Source organism: Pleurodeles waltl, chromosome 2_2 (genome assembly GCF_031143425.1).
Source record: "Pleurodeles waltl isolate 20211129_DDA chromosome 2_2, aPleWal1.hap1.20221129, whole genome shotgun sequence".
Lineage (NCBI taxonomy): Eukaryota > Metazoa > Chordata > Amphibia > Caudata > Salamandridae > Pleurodeles > Pleurodeles waltl.
Window position 1 is genome coordinate 57,351,971 of NC_090439.1, and position 17,932 is coordinate 57,369,902.

Genomic DNA, 17,932 nt, shown 5'->3' on the forward strand with positions numbered 1-17,932 from the left:
CAGTTTAAGTATGGACAGGGGAACAAGGTGGTACAGTGGGAGGACAAACAGGGTGGTCTCATTTCCTGGGGGGGTCTTGCCATCTTGCTCTGTCCTGTTCCTGGATCTCAGGGACCGCTTGCGTGGTGGTTGTCCGTCTGCAGGGGGTGGGTTGCTGGTGTGGTGGTCCTGTGGCGGGGCGTCCTGTCCACTACCGCCGGCAGAGGTGGTGGGCAGTTCATCGTCCTGGCTAGTGTCAGGGGCCCCTTGGAGTGCCACGGTGTCCCTCATGGTGTGCTGTATGTCCTTCAGCACCCCTACGATGGTGCCCAGGGTGGAGCTGATGGTCCTGAGCTCCTCCCTGAACCCCAAATACTGTTCCTCCTGCAGGCGCAGGGTCTCCTGCAACTTGTCCAGGACCGTCGCCATCGTCTCCTGGGAGTGGTGGTATGCTCCCATGATGGAGGATAGGGCCTCGTGGAGAGTGGGTTCCCTTGGCCTGTCCGCCCCCTGTCGCACAGCAGTCCTCCCAATTCCCCTGTGTTCCTGTGCCTCCGTCCCCTGGACCGTGTGCCCACTACCACTACCACTACCACTGCCCCCAGGTCCCTGTTGTTGTTGGGGTGGTGGGTTATCCTGGGTTCCCTGAAGTGGTGGACACACCGCTGATTGACCTGTCCTGGGTAGAGAGGTTTGGGCCCGCTGGGTGGGTGCTGTGCTGGTGTTACCAGAGGGTGGAAGGTCAGTGTTGGGCTGTGCCTGTGCAAGGGGAACCGACTGTCCCGAGGCCCACGATGGTCCGGGATGGTCATTAGTATCCAGTAGGGCAGAGCTGCTCTCGTCACTGTGGGCCTCTTCTGGGGGTGGAGTGGTGTTGTCTGGACCCTCTGGTGTGGTGACGGTCCTTCGGGTTCCTGCAGGGGCATAAGAGCATGATTATTGCATGTGTGTGTGTAATGGTGTGCAATGGGTGGATGGGCATGTACCCCAGTGCAAGCATTCCTGTGTGTGGGTTTGTGTGATGATGGTTAGGGGGGTGTTCTGGGTATGTGCAGTGGGCATGCTTTAGTGAGGGGTGCCCATGCTTAGTTGTGTCATGCAGGGCTTGGTGTTGGGATGGGTGGTTTGTGTTATGGGTACATTAGTGAGGATTTTGAGTGATAGGGGAGGGTGTGAGGGTGGGGGTGTGTGATAGCATGCAGGTAGGGTGGGGGATATGATAGTTAAGATTTGACTTACCAGTGTCCCATCCTCCACCGACTCCTCCGAGGCCCTCAGGATGCATGATGGTCAAGACTTGCTCCTCCCATGTTGTTAGTTGTGGGGGAGGAGGTGGGGGTCCGCCGCCAGTCCGCTGCACCGCAATGTTGTGCCTGGAGACCGTTGAACGCACCTTCCCCCGTAGGTCATTCCACCTCTTCCTGATGTCCTCTCTATTTCTTGGGTGCTGTCCCACGGCGTTCACCCTGTCCACTATTCTGTGCCATAACTCCATCTTCCTGGCTATTGATGTGTGCTGTACCTGTGAGCCAAATAGCTGTGGCTCTACACGGATTATTTCCTCCACCATGACCCTGAGCTCCTCCTCGGAGAGGCGGGGGTGTCTTTGGCGTGACATGGGGTGGTGTGTGTGATGTGTGGGGTGGTGTATGTGGTGATGAGTGTGGTGAGTGTAGTGGTGTGTGGTGTTTTGTGCGTGGATGTTGTGTGGGTGATGGTGTGGTGTGCCTCTGTGTGATGGGGTTGTCTATTCTGTGCTCTCTCTCTGGCCTTCGTTCATGATTTTTTGGTCGTAGGGGTTTGTTGATGATGTGGGTGTGTGTTTTATATTGTATTGGGTGTGTGGGAGTGGTGTGTGTATGTGTATCAGGTGTGTGTATTTTGAATTGTCCAATGTGGCGGTGTTTTGGAGATGTGTGTGTATTTTGAGCACGGCGGTGTGTACCGCCAATGGAATACCGCGGTTGAAAGACCGCCACGTGGATTCGTGGGTGGTAATAGCATGGGCGTGTTTCTGTTGGCGTGGAGGTGGAGGATTTGTTTCTGCCAGTTCATCACTGACCTTTGGTGTGGCGCAGTTGTGTGGGTGTCTGAATTTCTGCGGATTCCGAGATGTGTGTCATAATAGCTGTGGCGGAATTCCGCGGCCGCGGCGGTGTATTGGCGTTCTTCTGCTCAGCAGTAAGCGCCTTTTACCGCCAATGTTGTAATGACCCCCTTAATGTGTTTTCTGAAAGCTCCGTATGTTAATGACAACAGTATTTGAGTTGTTTAGTAGCCATGGTTAAGGGAGGGATGTGGAAAATGAATCAAGCAGTTGCACAGATGCCTGTTACCATAGGACTGTTCCCATGGGGAGCAGGGTCAATGCTGATTTGCATAGGGAGGGACAATTTCTAGATTGTCACAGTGGACAAAAATCAATGCTGATTTGCATAGGGAGGGACACTTTCTAGATTTTCACAGTGGACAAAAATCAGTCAATTGAAATACTACCCTGGGCTGATGTTAGTGGATTAGCCTATTTTCTTTCATCATTCGTTGTGTGTTTGACATTTAACATTAAGACAAAATATCTGAATAAAAACTAAAACAAAATTAGACAGATATTGTGAGAAACTGGGGCTGATTGCAGAGGCCCCATAACTTTTTGCCCCCATTTTCCACTTTATGCTGGTGTTTTCCTGACTCTGATGGTGCCCTGGGTACTGCTAACCAGTCCCAGGGCCTGTGCTCTGTGTAAAATGGATATGCAAATTAGGCTAATTATAATTGGCTAAGTTAACCTACCTATAAGTCCCTAGTATATGGTAGGGCATGTAGGTTTAGGGACCACAGCATAGGTGGTGCACACCTAGGTGCATTGCTGAGGTGCCCAGTGTCATTTTAAAAGCAAGCCTGCCTTGCTGGCTGCTTTTAAATTAAAGTTATATGCAAATTCGACTTTGGAATTAAAGGTACTTCCAAAGTCTTAAACTACCTTATTTTTACATATAAGTCACCCCTAAGGTGTGCCCTATGTGCCCCTAGGGCTGGATGCCATGTAACTATAAGCAGGGACTTTATAAAAATAGATTTATAAGCCCTGGTGAGGTAAAAACAGCCAAATTCGTTTTTCCCTCATTGAAGTAAATGGCCTTCATAGGCTAGAATGGGCAGACTTTATTTTAAATTTTAAAGTCTCCTTAAATGTTACATACCAAGAATTTGGTATCAAATTGATTGTTATAATAAATCCCACAACTTCCAGTTGTTGGATTTAATATAACCAGTTCAGGTAAAAAGTTTAGACTTTACCTAAAAAGTTGCCAATTTCAGCTCTGCATTGTTTTTGCTGCTGTACTCCGATTGGCCAGCCTGCAGCAGCTTCTGCCAGGCTACTTTAATGAGGTGTGAAGTGGCCTGGCTTCACACAAAGGAATGTGCTTGGGGGAGAGAATCTCCCCTCAGCAGATGGTGAGGCAGGAAGGGGGAGGGCTGCCAAACTGGTCTTCAAAGGCAGAGAAGGACATCTGGAGCACCCAACAACACCCCCACATCCTGCAACCCCAGACAGCTAGGTGCCCCCTTGATTAGATTAGGAGAGGGCAGGAGAGGGGTGTGTTTATGATTTTTAGCCACACCAGTGGGTGGGCTCAGCCAGATCTCTCCTCCAAAAATCAGATTCATCCATTTTAGATTTTTAGAGACTGTTGCCTTCTGGGATGGATTTTTGCCACACTTCCCAGGAAGTGGTCATCACAGGAGACGACCCTGTCCCTGATTGGAGAACCAGGGCCCCCCTGCTTTTCACCCAGGAGCAAGGATAAAACTGGCAGACCTGCACCCACGCCTCAGATCCCCACCAAATTTCAAGAAGAAGGAACTACAAGGAGAAGAAGGACTGCCCTGCTGGACCCCTGGCCTGCACCTGGACCCTGCACTCAGAAAGACTGCACCAGCTGCACACTTGGGCTTCACCACAAGAAGGACTTTGCCTGGCTTCCACTGGTTCAAGGAGGGACTCCCTGTTTGCTACAGGTGAAAAATTGCTATCCAGAGTCCCCTGCACCAACTCCTGAAAAAGTGACCAGCTGACCACTGTCCAGTGGCCAAAAAGGAGTTTGCGCCAGGTGCATTCTGGGAGTTGAAGTCCGCACTTCCCAAGGACCATCACAGAACTTCTGGACCCTTGGGGTGAGCTGTGGACCCCAAAAGAACCTTAAAAGAACATCTGGGTGAAGCCCCAGAAGTTTGGAAAGGATTGGAGAATTTTTGAAAAAAAGCTCCATAAAGTGACCGACCCGACGCGGAAATTCTAGCCGGCTTGCCTCAACCGCGACCCGGCCTGACTTCGTGGTTCGTCCCGGTAAAGAAAAACATCCAAAAAAGAGACTAAGTCCGAACGTAAAAAGTTGACCGGGACCTTCCAGCCATCGTATCCGAGAAGGGCTCCACGGACGTCGGATCAAGATCCAGGTTTACCCCGGTCGAAGGATTTTCATCTCGAAAAAACGACTAAGTCTGAAGGTAAAAATCACCACCGAGGAAACCGACTTCGCGTATCCGGACAAGGGCTCCAGGAGGTCGGATCCAACTGGCAGGTTCGTCCCGGGGGAGAAAAACATCAAAAAAGAGACTAAGTCAGAAGGTAACTTTTTAACCGAGGCCTCGCGCGACTTGTAGCCGAGCAGGGCTCCATCGCGGTCGGCCTGAAAGTTTGACTTTGCCCCGGTCCTGGTGCAACCAGATGACCCGATTGGCGCTTTTTGTTTCTAAGCGCTAGAAAATAATAATACTTTAAAAATTCATATCTCCGGTTCCCCTGAACCGATTTTAATCGTTTTTGTGTCATTTTAAAGATAAAAATATAAGCTATTTTTATAAATTGGTTTTGGATTTTTAAACTGTTTCCTGTGTTTTATTCAATTACTGTTTTGTGATATTTGAATGCTTTACACTTTGTCTCCTAAGTTAAGCCTTGACGCTCGATGCCAAGCTACCAAGGGTAGAGCTGGGATTAATTTATTGAGACCTAACTGTACTTATGTGGAGGTTTGTGGCTTGTTGCTAGGTGTAGGTACCTACCTGCCCTACCAATAACCCATTTTCCAACATAATTGGAAGCAGCGACGGGATCCTGTACTTGTGTTCAATATCACGTTACAGTTTTAGGTAAAACAAATTAAAAATCCTTTAAATTGTCCTAGTGCAAAAATTGTTTTTAATTTTTAATTTAAATTTTTTTTATTAATTTGGATTAATTTCAATTATTGAATTTTTGTAATTTTTCTAAATTCTTGTTACCAATTTTTGCAAAAAGTTTTTGTTGACACAAAACTAGGGAACCATGGAGCTTGATCTGGCTAGCCTACCTACACTGACAGTAGTCCAGCTTAGGGGGTTGTGTATTGAAAGAGGGTTGCCTGCAACCACTAATCTCAGGAAGGAAATCCTGATTAAATCCCTGACAGCATGGGCTGAGGCCCAAGAGGTAGAGACAGAGGAAGCTCCAGAGGAGGAAGAAAAAGGGGAAGATGCTAACTCTAACCACTCAGGGGAGGGAAGGCATCCGAGCCTAAGTGAGGAAGAGGAAGAACGGTCCTCAGTAAATACAGTCACTAGGGGCAGATCCAAAGCTAGTGGTGGGAAGGGGGTCCTTTCAGGAGGAGAGAACCCATCCATCAGAGAAAGAGAGCTGGAGGCCCAGCTAGCATACATAGCTTTGGAAGCAGAGAAGCTGGCCCTAGAAAAGAAAAAGTGGGCATACAAAGAGAAAAGAGATGGAAGCAGCGATAAAGAAGCTGAGGTGTCCATGGGTGGGGGAGTTTGCCCCAGATTACCCAAGGGGGTGGTTCCTGCTTATGTAGAGGGGGATGACATAGATAAGTGGCAGGGGGCCTTTGAGAGGGCACTCCAAATGAGAAGGGTTAGGCCTCAATACTGGGGTTCCCTTTTGTGGGAGTTGGTCCCCAACTCAGGGAGGGATAGGCTTCTGACCTTAAGGGGGGAGGAGGCAGATTCATACCCTAGTATGAAGAGGTGCTTAGCCAAGAAGTTTGGTCTGACCCCAGAGCAATATAGAATGAAGTTCAGGGACACCCAGAAGGTCAGTACCCAGTCTTGGGTTGACTTTGTGGACATTTCACTAAAGGCACTAGAGGGCTGGATTATTGGTAACGAAGTAGATACTTATGAGGGGTTATACAATCTGATCATGAGAGAGCACATCTTGACCAATTGTATCCAAGAAAGGTTACGCCAGCATCTAGTGGACTCTAAGCAGACCAACCCTAGAGAGCTAGGGGAGGCAGCTGATGAGTGGTTGAGAACCAGGGTGGTTGTCAAGTCCCAGGGGGGAGACTCCAAGAAGGGGGGGACAGGTCCCCAAAAACCTAAGGAGGGAGGTGGTAAGCCCACCACAGAGACTCCCTCTGTACCCCAGAACCCTAAGAAGGAGGAGAGTAAATCCCACTCCCACTCTGACATGCAGAGACAGGGAGACCCAGGGTTAAAAAAGCTCTTGGACAGTAGGGCTTGCTTTGACTGTCAGCAGACAGGTCACTTCAGAGGAGATGCAGCCTGTCCAAAGAAGGTGGTTAGCACTGGGCTGTCCAGTGTAGCCATAGAGGAGGATTCCTCAGATGATGAAGTCCTCCTAGCATTGTGCTGGGAGACAGGACAAGATGGTAAGCTGGTGATCCCTGAGGGTGGGAGTAGGCACTTCCACCACATTCAAGTGAATGGGATCCCTACCACTGGCCTGAGAGACACCTGTGCCAGTCACACTATAGTGAGTGACCGGTTAGTGACCCCAGACATGTATGTCCCAGGAAAGACAAAGAAAGTCAGGATAGCCACAGGGGAGGTCACCTCCAAACCTGTAGCCATAGTGTCCCTAGAGAGGGAGGGTATCCTTGACTGGATTAGGGTGGTAGTCAGTGCTGACCTTCCCCTAGATTGTATCCTGGGCAATGACCTCCCAGAGGTGAGTCTGGTCACAGATGGGGTGGTCGCCCAGGGCACCCCCCCAACCCAAAGTCCTGGGGAGTCAGTCCCTACAGTTAGGAGACAGGGGTCCCCAAGAAAAGGAAAGAAGAAAAGGAAGGGTAGGCCACTCTTAAAGAGAGTTCCAGGGAGCCAAGGGCCTTCTGCCCCAGTAAGGGGGGAGCCCAGAGTTGGCACTGGTGAGGCCTCACCTGACCCCAAGGAAGTCCTGAGTAGTCAGGCAGCTGTCCAGATGCAAGGTGTTGCCCCTGCACTGACAGAAGGGAGAGTGGAAGGAGGGTGTCTGCCACAAGAGGTGGTAGCCCCCCACTCTAGACAGCAAGAGGGGTGCCAGGACCCCAAAGTTGCCCTTAAAGCAGCTCAGCCACCTGCCAGTGGAGAGCTTAGGGTGTGGTTCTGGGTACTGACAGCTGTCAGTAGCCTCTGCTGGGTGCTAGCCTTCCTGGCAGCACTGTGCTTGGCCTGGGAGGCAGACCCCAGGGCCAATAGCAAAGTAGGCCCCCTGACCCTATTGGTCATGGTGGGGTTGCTCAAGTGTTGGGTGACCTCTTTGGGTAAGCTAGGTGTTGCCCTAGCAAAGTTTGGAGTAGGGGAGGTGGGCACCTCACTACCCAAGTTGGCAGAGAGAGAGGAGGAAGACCCTCCTGGAGGGAAGTTTCAGTTAGAGATGGGTCCTTTCATTGTTGGGGTGGGTTCACTACCCGGAGGAAGTGACCCTGACAGGAGGATGTAAGGCAGAGTAGGCCCTGCAAAGGGACAGCCAGTTTTCTTCACTGTCTTCCTCGCCTAACAAGCCAGGAAGACTCTCCCAGGGTTGGGCTGAGTCTCCTGGGCGTGTGGGCTGGGGGGGGGGTTGTGTGAGAAACTGGGGCTGATTGCAGAGGCCCCATAACTTTTTGCCCCCATTTTCCACTTTATGCTGGTGTTTTCCTGACTCTGATGGTGCCCTGTGTACTGCTAACCAGTCCCAGGGCCTGTGCTCTGTGTAAAATGGATATGCAAATTAGGCTAATTATAATTGGCTAAGTTAACCTACCTATAAGTCCCTAGTATATGGTAGGGCATGTAGGTTTAGGGACCACAGCATAGGTGGTGCACACCTAGGTGCATTGCTGAGGTGCCCAGTGTCATTTTAAAAGCAAGCCTGCCTTGCTGGCTGCTTTTAAATTAAAGTTATATGCAAATTCGACTTTGGAATTAAAGGTACTTCCAAAGTCTTAAACTACCTTATTTTTACATATAAGTCACCCCTAAGGTGTGCCCTATGTGCCCCTAGGGCTGGGTGCCATGTAACTATAAGCAGGGACTTTATAAAAATAGATTTATAAGCCCTGGTGAGGTAAAAACAGCCAAATTCGTTTTTCCCTCATTGAAGTAAATGGCCTTCATAGGCTAGAATGGGCAGACTTTATTTTAAATTTTAAAGTCTCCTTAAATGTTACATACCAAGAATTTGGTATCAAATTGATTGTTATAATAAATCCCACAACTTCCAGTTGTTGGATTTAATATAACCAGTTCAGGTAAAAAGTTTAGACTTTACCTAAAAAGTTGCCAATTTCAGCTCTGCATTGTTTTTGCTGCTGTGCTCCGATTGGCCAGCCTGCAGCAGCTTCTGCCAGGCTACTTTAATGAGGTGTGAAGTGGCCTGGCTTCACACAAAGGAATGTGCTTGGGGGAGAGAATCTCCCCTCAGCAGATGGTGAGGCAGGAAGGGGGAGGGCTGCCAAACTGGTCTTCAAAGGCAGAGAAGGACATCTGGAGCACCCAACAACACCCCCACATCCTGCAACCCCAGACAGCTAGGTGCCCCCTTGATTAGATTAGGAGAGGGCAGGAGAGGGGTGTGTTTATGATTTTTAGCCACACCAGTGGATGGGCTCAGCCAGATCTCTCCTCCAAAAATCAGATTCATCCATTTTAGATTTTTAGAGACTGTTGCCTTCTGGGATGGATTTTTGCCACACTTCCCAGGAAGTGGTTATCACAGGGGGACGACCCTGTCCCTGATTGGAGAACCAGGGCCCCCCTGCTTTTCACCCAGGAGCAAGGATAAAACTGGCAGACCTGCACCCACGCCTCAGATCCCCACAAAATCTCAAGAAGAAGGAACTACAAGGAGAAGAAGGACTGCCCTGCTGGACCCCTGGCCTGCACCTGGACCCTGCACTCAGAAAGACTGCACCAGCTGCACACTTGGGCTTCACCACAAGAAGGACTTTGCCTGGCTTCCACTGGTTCAAGGAGGGACTCCCTGTTTGCTACAGGTGAAAAATTGCTATCCAGAGTCCCCTGCACCAACTCCTGAAAAAGTGACCAGCTGACCACTGTCCAGTGGCCAAAAAGGAGTTTGCGCCAGGTGCATTCTGGGAGTTGAAGTCCGCACTTCCCAAGGACCATCACAGAACTTCTGGACCCTTGGGGTGAGCTGTGGACCCCAAAAGAACCTTAAAAGAACATCTGGGTGAAGCCCCAGAAGTTTGGAAAAGATTGGAGAATTTTTGAAAAAAAGCTCCATAAAGTGACCGACCCGACGCGGAAATTCTAGCCGGCTTGCCTCAACCGCGACCCGGCCTGACTTCGTGGTTCGTCCCGGTAAAGAAAAACATCCAAAAAAGAGACTAAGTCCGAACGTAAAAAGTTGACCGGGACCTTCCAGCCATCGTATCCGAGAAGGGCTCCACGGACGTCGGATCAAGATCCAGGTTTACCCCGGTCGAAGGATTTTCATCTCGAAAAAACGACTAAGTCCGAAGGTAAAAATCACCACCGAGGAAACCGACTTCGCGTATCCGGACAAGGGCTCCAGGAGGTCGGATCCAACTGGCAGGTTCGTCCCGGGGAAGAAAAACATCAAAAAAGAGACTAAGTCAGAAGGTAACTTTTTAACCGAGGCCTCCCGCGACTTGTAGCCGAGCAGGGCTCCATCGCGGTCGGCCTGAAAGTTTGACTTTGCCCCGGTCCTGGTGCAACCAGATGACCCGATTGGCGCTTTTTGTTTCGAAGCGCTAGAAAATAATAATACTTTAAAAATTCATATCTCCGGTTCGCCTGAACCGATTTTAATCATTTTTGTGTCATTTTAAAGATAAAAATATAAGCTATTTTAATAAATTGGTTTTGGATTTTTAAACTGTTTCCTGTGTTTTATTTAATTACTGTTTTGTGATATTTGAATGCTTTACACTTTGTCTCCTAAGTTAAGCCTTGACGCTCGATGCCAAGCTACCAAGGGTAGAGCTGGGATTAATTTATTGAGACCTAACTGTACTTATGTGGAGGTTTGTGGCTTGTTGCTAGGTGTAGGTACCTACCTGCCCTACCAATAACCCATTTTCCAACAGATATCATTATTAGGGTGGTAGGCTACTTCACTTGGGATCTCTTCAATAGTAATGGACCATATGCTGCAACTAGCCATTGTATTGTTCATCCGTTTTGATAGACACCCCCAAAACTGCAATTGAGAGATAACACCACCTCACAAAAATGGTACACATTGCTCGGGTTAATGCATCCCAATGGTTCATTAAAGCTGACCTTAACTCAGGGTAATGCCAGTTCCTCCATGGTCAACAGCCCTGTTGCATCATCATTCATGTTGTAAGTAAACACCTTATATTTGGCATTTCTAGTGCTGTTGAAGTGTTAACAAGCAGTGGCATAGAGATACTGTTAGGACACACTGGGGTCATGTCTGTATTTGAGGACATTCTATTGCATACCACCGCCATTACCAAGAATAACATCAGGCTGAGAGTTGTGTTCCACTAACTGCAAAACAGTGGTTGAGTAGCACATAATGTGAATTTTTAAAACCTAGGGCCCAATTTACAAGTCTTTTGCACCACAGTTGTGTCATTTTATTTTGCTGAAGCGGTGGCACAAACAGTGCACTGCTCCATATGTACAAACTGACGCATTGGGCCCAGTGTGTCAGTTTGTAAACCCTTGTGTCACATTATACCTGCGACAGGTATAATGTATGCAGGGTAGACGTTCCCATGGAAAAAGCCATGAAGTGAAATTTACAGCTTGCGCCATTCTACGACTTCACTGCGTCAAATTTTTAATGCCTACTCAGAGCAGGCTAAAACTGATGCAGGGCTTTTTCCAAAGGCAGCTTCCTTGGACTGCTGGAGTTGCATCAGTTTAATGACGCTACTCCAGCAATGCATGAGTTTAGCACCAACAGATGCATCACAATTTCTGATGCATCTGTGTAAACGGGTGACATGCAGCTCTGTTTTATAAATACGGTGCATCCATGACATCATTAAGGGGTGTGTGCCAGGGGCAAGAACTCTGACACATCTATGGCGATGCATCAGATTCTTGTAAATGTGGCCCCAGCATCTTCCCCAAAATCAGCGTTGCATCAATCCCATGAATGACTTGGAAGTGAAGACAGCTGTCCCTCCAACGTCAGTTTTTGATGTGCATAGGTTTTTTTTATGATATGCAACTTCACATCTTTCACAGACCAGCTTCCTGATTCTACAAGATGCTTTTTTGGCCTGAAACATGCCTAACTATCAAAATCAGCTCAGAGACATCAAATTATCAGGAGATGCCAGCACTACTGGGATTATCACTGTCCTACTTCAGACTGGCGAGTGGGCACCTTTCAGCTATGCCTGTGATGCACTGTCTAAAACACAGCTAGTTTGCATATAAAATTAGCCAGTTGCCATCTTGTGGATGTGCATTCACTATTTATAATTATATAGACATCAATTGCAAAGGCCCACTGAACACAAACTCCTAAACCCTCTTTTCCAAGGGTTCTCACCAAAAACAGCAACAATGACAGAACATTAACTCTCCAGAAGCATTCCTATCAGGCAAACTGTAAACCTAGCTCCTACAGCCCTGCAGAATACCTCTCACTTCAGGCAGTGAAAAGCGTGATGGAGCTGTCCATGGGGACCCATGCACAGTCCATGCCAAGTGCATGGGCAGTGCAGGGGCCCGCTGGGTCTCCCGGCACCTCCTTTCTGCCAGCCTGTGCATGGTGGGGTTACAGCCAGGGTCATAATGAAGCCCTATATTTTTAAACTTACAAATATATTTTGTGCAATTCACATGTTTAATTGGAAATTAAGCATTTCAATAAATTGATTAATTGCTGTTTTAGCTATTTGTTGGTTTTCAACCAATTGTTAATGGGTTAATCAGTTTAATTACTTAATAAATTGTGAGAATTAATGTTCTATTTAGTAATTGTTTTAATTGTATTTCTTTAATTTAATTATAAATTTAATATTAACATATTTTACATTTGTATAATATTATTTTTTTTCAATACTTTTAATTGTAGCCTGTGTTAGTTTGCTGACCACTCTAAAATCCAGAACTCTCCCTACTGTTGCTCAGGTTGGAGTGGAAATATGGAATTTTACCTCTCCATGTCTAATTTTCTGATTTAGCTTTTCAATTGCTTTAATAAATATTTTTGAATTTAATTTTAAAAGTTAGCTATACTTTATTTTTTATTATTTTAATATTTAAGTTTTATTTTATATATTTCCGTTTTTTAAAATTCTAGTCTTTGATATTATATTTAAAGTTGTTAGTATTTTTATTTGTGCTTAAATGCAAATATAATTTAAATACTATTTCATTTTTGCAATTATTTTAATGTATTTATTTGTAATGTATGTTTCTAGTTGTGCATTTGTCAAATTTTTGTATGTTATAAGCATAGTTTGTAATGTAATATTATTTGCACATACTACAGTCTCCGTTGCCAATATGGGCTTCTCTTTCTCTTTCTATACACCTATCCTCTTTCTCTCCAATTATCTCTTCTTTTCCTTTCCTTGAATTTCTCTTTCCCTTTCCTGTTCCTCATGATCACTTTTTCAAACCTCATGGACCCATTCGTCCTGTCTCACCCTCCTTCTATCCTTTTGATCCTAGTGAGCTAATCTCAGGGCATACCTCTTGAACTCCAAGGCCTTCTTCTGTTCCTAAGCCTTAGCTTTCTGGACAGACAACTGAAAGTTCAGGGTTTCAGCTAGACTCAAATCACAGAATGAAATAACTCCTAAAGTCAAAGACAATCATACCCTAGAAATCAGTGGTGGTGATTGTCTAGGGAAAAGGTTGGACAGCATATTTGAGGATTCACATGGGATATATCTGAAGAAAGCCCATTCAGCAAGGCTAAAAGAACCTGGCACTACAGCACTCCCTTCCTGGGTTCCTTTCAAGTTACCTTCCCCAGAAATCACCACAGTTTCTTCCATCCCCACAAGTTTCTCTAACTGATCTCTAATGAAACTCAATAGGACCTCGCTGTCCTTGCTCCTGGGAGCCCTCCAACCTCTCTCCAAACACAGATCTATCAATTGACCTAAGGAGAGGGTGTCATGGTCTACCTCAACCAACTTGGCATCTGTTGTATTTTTGTGTAGATTTTGAGGTATAAAAGTTAAATGTATTGTTCTACTGTTGAAGGCTGGAACTGGCTTTGGCAGAATCTCATACCACTTGCTGACATTTTCAGACTCCTGTCTGGGGAGACGGTGATGGGGTGCAGAGCAAGCAGGGGCTAATGGGGCTCAGCTGCGGGGCTGGGGTGATTTACTTCTGATGTACTGGAGCCAGTCCTTTGTGGCTTGGCAGACTGAGCCAAATACAACCCCCTCAGCGCTTGACTTTCAGTGGTAGCGATGGTGAGGAATCACTGGCGTCTCATGGAGGCAGTGTAGAGTGTGCACAAGCTCAGAACTCACCCATCACTCAACAGCACATAAATCAATTGTTCAACACAGTGCTTTACTTTTGTAAAAAAACGCACTTTAATCTACACACTTAACTCACGATACACCACAGAATAGGTAACAGTTACAAGTCACATACTGGTGCGTGGGCTACTATACCTTGCATTCTGCCCCACCTCAATCCCTCTCCCAGGTGTTGTTCTTTGTATGTCTAACAAAGTCTTTCTCTTGGATTAGTATCCCTTTAGGCATGTGTCAAGGCTTTTGTGCGGATTATCTATGGCCTCATGGTATGGTGTGCAGTGGCTTAGCAAAACTCTGTCTAATACAGGGTAATTTAATACAGACTAAGTACAGGCTTCAGAATCCATGTCAGGCAGCTGCAGGGGCTGGCAGCATGTGTTTCTCTTCACTCCTGCTTCTGGGACAAGATGCTCTGACAGGAGGCTCAGTCCACAAACCGGAGTAAGGCCGCAGCAGAACAATGGAAGATGGGTGATGTTTCAGAGTGAAAGGTGGACTCATCAATGGATTGCAAGTAAAGTGCAACAATTGGGCTGCCAGGCATCAGAGGTAAAAGCAGCAGCAAGAGAGCAGCAGCAGTGATAGGGTTCAACTCAGACATAGGGGGTCATTCTGACCCCGGCCGGCGGCGGAAGCCGCCGGCCTGGCTGGAACCGCCAGAATACCGCTGCGCGGTCGAAAGACCGCCGCGGGTATTCTGGGTTTCCCACTGGGCTGGCGGGCGCCCGCCAGAAGGCCGCCCGCCAGCCCAGCGGGAAACACCCTTCCATGAGGATGCCGGCTCCGAATGGAGCCGGCGGAGTGGAAGGGGTGCGACGGGTGCAGTTGCACCCGTCGCGATTTTCAGTGTCTGCATGGCAGACACTGAAAATCTTTGTGGGGCCCTGTTATGGGGGCCCCTGCAGTGCCCATGCCATTGGCATGGCGACTGCAGGGGCCCCCAGGGGCCCCACGACACCCCATACCGCCATTCTGTTCCTGGCGGCCAAAACCGCCAGGAACAGGATGGCGGTATGGGGGTCGGAATCCCCATGGCGGCGCAGCAAGCTGCGCCGCCATGGAGGATTCCCCAGGGCAGCGGGAAACCGGCGGTACACCGCCGGTTTTCCGTTTCTGACCGCGGCTGTACCGCCACGGTCAGAATGCCCATGGGAGCACTGCCAGCCTGTTGGCGGTGCTCCCGCGGTCGTTGGCCCTGGCGGATTTTACCGCCAGGGTCAGAATGACCCCCATAGTATTTAATGGTCACAGCATGGTCCACTTAAGCATAGCTTCTTGGAGGCAACACATTCTGCCTCAGGCATAACTTCTTCATGGTGACACACACTTCTTTCAGCACAACTTCTGGATGGTGGCAGTTTGAAACCCCACTGTCTGGCAAACACAGCAGTCCTCGGATTGCTTTGCAGATCGATCCCTTTCTTGTTTGAGGAGAACTTTTAACTACTGCATTAAGTGGATGAGTGGCTGGAACTTTTATTTAGTCACTGCAGAAAGGATATAGTTCTCTGTCTGCATTTTCAGAACAGGTTTGGCTTAGTTATTCTTTCAACTGTGTTCTCTAGGCTGTTCTGCAGATATACCCTTTATGTAGAGAGGTGCTTCTCATTGCAGGGTAGCATCCAGCATGGTATGCCCACAACAAAGGAATATAGAAATGAGCTACCTATATCTACCTTTCAACAGCAACACTGAACAGTGAACAGGGATGAGAATATGTTGAGCACCACCTGAAGGGTTAGTCTAACTGAACATCAGAGACTGCAGTCCTACACTCACAAACTACCAAATGGTAATGATACAAAAAGACTAATCAGCAGTCCCTTTCAACAAAAGGATCTAATCAAATTTCTAAAGGAATGTTGTCTTCTCTGTCCTCACTTCAGTGTCTAGGTCCCACCCTACCAGCTTTAAGAACATCAGCAGTACATTTCCACTGTCTGGGAATTAACCTCATCTCTATGTTGTGCAGACGAAGAGGTCGGGTCTTTCAAAATAGAACCTGCAGGCCTCCATTACTGGGGCTCCGTCATACACACATGATACGCACCACACAGGCCACATACACAAACATGCACAACATACCCATGGGATGCTAGTGAAAGGAACTGGTTAAACATAAAAAATTGAACTTTATGCAAGTGGGGCAGTAGGGTTCCACTCCAGTGACCCATATGAATTTAGTCACAACTAACGATCCACAAACAATTCAGCATGCGGCCACCACCACTATACATGCTAATCCTGTGACAGGGACAATAGTTGACTGTCAGCCAAAGGAGGGTTTGTGAGTTGCAGCCGTTCTGGTCATAGGGCAGGTCCAAGACCCCACTTATATCAAGGAGAAGGCTTAGGCCTCTTTACAAACACTAGAGGCTGTATATATATGAAGCCTTTGCATTTTCCTTGGGTCAAGCAAGGCAGAGCAAGGGCAATGCAATGGCTTCTGCAATATTTACAAAGCCACGCAAGGCCTGATTTGTATGGCCATGAATAGCTTCCTAAACAAATGTAATCCAAGGCAGCTGCTTATGCTTCATTAAGTTACATGACATTTCAACTTGGGAGGCAATCCATGGGTGGATCATGGGTGTTTCCAAGCATCCACCCAGACGTACAAAGACTTGTGACCCTAGGAATGCTTCAAAATGCTCAGTCTTCCCAAGTGAGGCTTAGCAGGCAAAAATATTTTTGTTTCTCCTCGTTAATTCCTCTTGTTAAAAGTGCTGCATTCTGCAGCACACATAGAACAAAATGCCTCTAAGGATTGTTTTTGTACAGGAAGGTATGCCTTCCTGCACAAAAATAACCTTGCCTGCAATGCAGGCACCTTGCACGAAGGTGCAAGGGCTCAAGAGTTGGCACTAGGCTGCCGACACTGCTCCAGCGCAAGGAAAGAGCATAAATGCTCCATATCTTTGTTAATATGGAACATTTCTGTAGAACAGCTCTAAATTGTTGTAAATATGGAACATTTCTGCCCTCCCCCTATCAAGCAATGTTGCTTGCCACCCTTCATTGTGTGAAAGTTTAGTAAATCTGCCCCTAAATACGTGTGAGGCTAGGGAAAAAATAAAAAAGAAGGATACTAGATGCTTGCAGTCGGGCCAGGATGGCAGGAGGGCACGGCTGTACACCATGCAAGGAACATTCCTATCCCAACACAAAGTCTGTTCTAGTTTCTGTTATTGCAGTCCTTCAACATCATGGGCATTGGGTGTGTATTTTGTCTAGAACGTTCTTCTTGCTCATCAAGGAAGAGAAACCACAGTTGTAGATGTTCATGGTTTCTGAAAAAATCACACAGTAAGTGTGTTTCAGTATTACACAACAAATTTGAATATAAAATATGCAAACTTTATTTTAGGCTTGTATCCGCTTTCTTATTGACTCTGAAAAGTGTAATGCCCAGAGGTAGACATATGTTTACGCCATGAGTATAGGATTTGAATTTACTTTTATGAAAATGCTGAAGTGCAAATCAAAATCTTCAGCACTTGTATTGTTCAGATGATTGCAGTGCAAGACGGAATGTAAAGAAGCAGGTGGTACAGCCTTGCTCTCCAAGCTGAGCCTTTAGGTTGCTAATGTGATGAATCCACAGAAAATCGACTGAAATGCTTTGCTAATGATTATCCCTTGTTCGCACGGGCGCCATTCAGTGCTGTAATGTGTGTTTTCATGTTGCACGGCTAATGTATTCATTGCTAGTTTTGTAATAGATTTCTCCGTTATGTCTTTCTCGTTTTGTGTGGGGGGCCCCAAGCATGCTTGCAATCAATGTCAAAGCAACAGCTACAAATAAGGAATTATGTCCTCAGAGGGGTTTCCGTAGATGCCCTGCAGCAGTAAATGATGTTCCTCTCTTGAAAAAAATGCCGATGTTAGGCATTAGGATGGCTCACTTAGTACAACTTCTACTACCTATGCGAAGAAATACACTTTACCCCCTCCTACCGTTTCAAACATATCGCATCACCGGCTACTCAAATGTTCCTATTTTACATAGAGCAAATTTGAAGCTCTGCACGCCATCAGCCTCCAATGGGGAGCCTTCTTCCTCGACGGTTTCCATCATATCACCTACAGCAGTTTTCACAGAAGATAATTTTAGCTTTCCAGAGCCAACCCTGAATGCCTCATTTTGTGACAAAATTAAATCGCAACAGAAGCCCCCTAATGTAATTCCCCTTTCAGAGAACAGTCGCATTGAA